Source organism: Apteryx mantelli, unplaced genomic scaffold (genome assembly GCF_036417845.1).
Source record: "Apteryx mantelli isolate bAptMan1 unplaced genomic scaffold, bAptMan1.hap1 HAP1_SCAFFOLD_159, whole genome shotgun sequence".
Classification (NCBI taxonomy): Eukaryota; Metazoa; Chordata; class Aves; order Apterygiformes; family Apterygidae; genus Apteryx; species Apteryx mantelli.
The window spans coordinates 162,501-165,000 of NW_027118512.1; the positions used below are offsets into that span (position 1 = coordinate 162,501).

Sequence of the window (2,500 nt, forward strand, 5' to 3'; positions counted from 1 at the left end):
GCGGCTGACGCCAGCCGGCGGGTGGAAGTGGCTCGGCACACGCGACGGACGCGGGCGCGCCGCGGGGAGGGCAGGGGGGGCGGCCCGGCGGCGCGCCGCACCGGCGGCGGTCGGGGCGCAGGGAAGCGCAAGGCAGCCGGCCGTCCCCACCCCGGAGGGGAACGGGGGACCAGCGCACCACCGGGAGAGTGGCGGAGGAGAAGCCCAGACGGCGGCCAGACTGGCGGTGGTGGCGGGCGGCGGCGACGAGGCGCGCCGGGCCACCGCAACCCACCCGACCTGGGGGGGGGGCCCCAGCGGGACGAACTCCGCGAAGCGGGCGCTCCGGGAGCGGGGGGTTTCCCCGAGTCTGCACTTAGGGGGACGAAGGCCCGGCCGCGCGGGGAAGAGGAGGCACCCTCTCCCCGGGGCACGGGCCTGCGAGGCGCCCCAGCCGCGCCACCCCGCACGGCGCGCGCCGCGCAGCGGTGGCCACCGCGCTCGGAGGGCGAGGAGGGCGGGCACAGGCGCGGCAAGGCACGCCGGCCGCGGCCGCTGCGGGCGGCCCGGCGCCGGAGCCCGGCGGGCAGGAAGACCGGGGCCGCCGGTGCACGCACCGGGGTCCCGGCTCCGCCGCCGACTCTCCGCCGCCGAGGCCGCCGCGCACCGCCGCCGCCGGCGCCGCCGCGCCTCCCCCGCCCCCCCACGCGCCCCCCCCGAGGGGCGGCACCGCTGCGCCAACGCGACAGCGGGGGTGACGATTGACCGCCAAGCGACGCTCAGACAGGCGTAGCCCCGGGAGGAACCCGGGGCCGCAAGTGCGTTCGAAGTGTCGATGATCAATGTGTCCTGCAATTCACATTAATTCTCGCAGCTAGCTGCGTTCTTCATCGACGCACGAGCCGAGTGATCCACCGCTAAGAGTTGTCTCGGTTTCGGCCCCCGCCGCGCGCGCGGGGGGACCGGGCAGCCTTCGGCAGCCCCTGAGGGCCCCCCCTCCGCTCCGCCTCCCTCCTCACGCCGACGCCGGCTGCTGAGCGAGGGACGGCCGAGAGCCAGAGAGAGGGGCTCGCCCCGCTGACCGTACGAGCACAGAGTGGGGGGGGAAAAAGGGAAAAGGAAAACCCGAACGAGAAGGGCGGGGAGCCCTCGCTCCCGACCTGGGACAACCCTTTGCTCGCTTCGAGTCCGGCCCAGGCGCCCAGGCTCGGCCCGGCCCGGCGGGGAGCAGCGCGCCGGCCGCGCCGCCTGCCTCGGGGACGCTGGGGGAGGGGGCGGCTCCCCGCGGACCCCCAGCGTCGGAGCCCGGCCGCCACCGGCAGCGGCACCGGCCGCTGCCCGCGCGCCCGCGGCCCACCGGCCCCGCGCTCCCCAGCTCCTCGCTCGCCTCGCCGGCCTCCGGCTCCGCCGTGGCCCCGAGGCGGCGCCCACGCCCGCGCGCGCGCACACACAGCCTCCCGGACGACACCACGCGCTCTCCCGTCCCTTCCGCGGACAGACGCCCGGCGGCGGGCGGGCGGGCAAGGCGGGACGGACGGGGACGGCGCCCGCTCTCCCCGTCTCCACGCGGAGAACGGGGGGGGGCGCCCCCGCCGCCCGCCTGCCGCCCGCCCGCCGCCCGGCGAAGCCGGGTTGGGCAGAGCGAGGCAGGCGCGCCGGATGGCGGAGTGCCGGCGGGTAGGGCGCCGCCGCCAGCGGCCACGGCGGCAGACCGAGAGCCCCGGCCAGGGAGGAGAGCGGATCGCGCCGAGGCGCGGCGTCCGCACCACCCGCGGTGGGTGGGGGCTCACCGTCCCGGCGAGAGCACGCGCTCGCGCCGGGGTCACGCGTTCGAGGCAGGCCGGCGCCAGCCGACCGCGCGGCGTCCCTCCGCCGAGACCAGACCGCGGAGAGAGGGGGCAGGGTACCCCTCTCCGTCCCGGCTGCCCGCAGGGCGAGCGCGGGGCGCGCCGGCTGGCATGGGGGGGCACGGCGCCCGCGCGCGCCGGCCCCCCGGCCCTCCGGCAGCACACCCGGCTGCCCCCCGGGTCGCATCGGGCCGCCCGAGTCTTTAAACCCCCGCCCGGCTCTCCCGCCGAGAACCCTCGGGCCCGGAGCCCGGGGCCCATGGCCATCCCTACCCGGGGCGGCTACCGGCGGCCGCGGTGGCCGGAGGCCCTCCGCTCCTCCCGCCACCCCGCCCCCCCCCCCCGCCCGGCCCGCTCGCAGCACGGTCCCCGCGGCATGGCGCGGGGCGGCTGGAGCGGTGGGGGGGGGGAGAGAAAGGGAAAGCGGAAAGGGCGGGAGGGCACGGCCGGTGCGGCGCTCACGGCGCGGCGCCCGGGAGGAGCGAGCTGGCACACGGGACCACACGGGTGGGTCACCGAGGGGGGGCAGGAGGAGCGCGGACGCTAGGTACCTGGCCCTGGGGTGAGGGAAACGACCTGAAATCCCCGCGGGGGTGCCTCCCCCGCCGCCGCCCGCCGCCGGGCCGCCGCCGCCTCGCGGCGACGGCGGCAGCCTCGGCGGCAGCAGCGAGACG

The 2,500-nt window shown here is 79.6% G+C and overlaps 1 non-coding gene across 1 annotated transcript; it reads right to left on the reverse strand.

The window, feature by feature from the left end:
- Positions 1 to 752: 752 nt before the first annotated feature.
- LOC136995827 (5.8S ribosomal RNA) lies at positions 753 to 905 on the reverse strand. Its single transcript, XR_010887362.1, has one exon. It is a non-coding gene; the product is annotated as a 5.8S ribosomal RNA (ribosomal RNA).
- Positions 906 to 2,500: the final 1,595 nt, after the last annotated feature.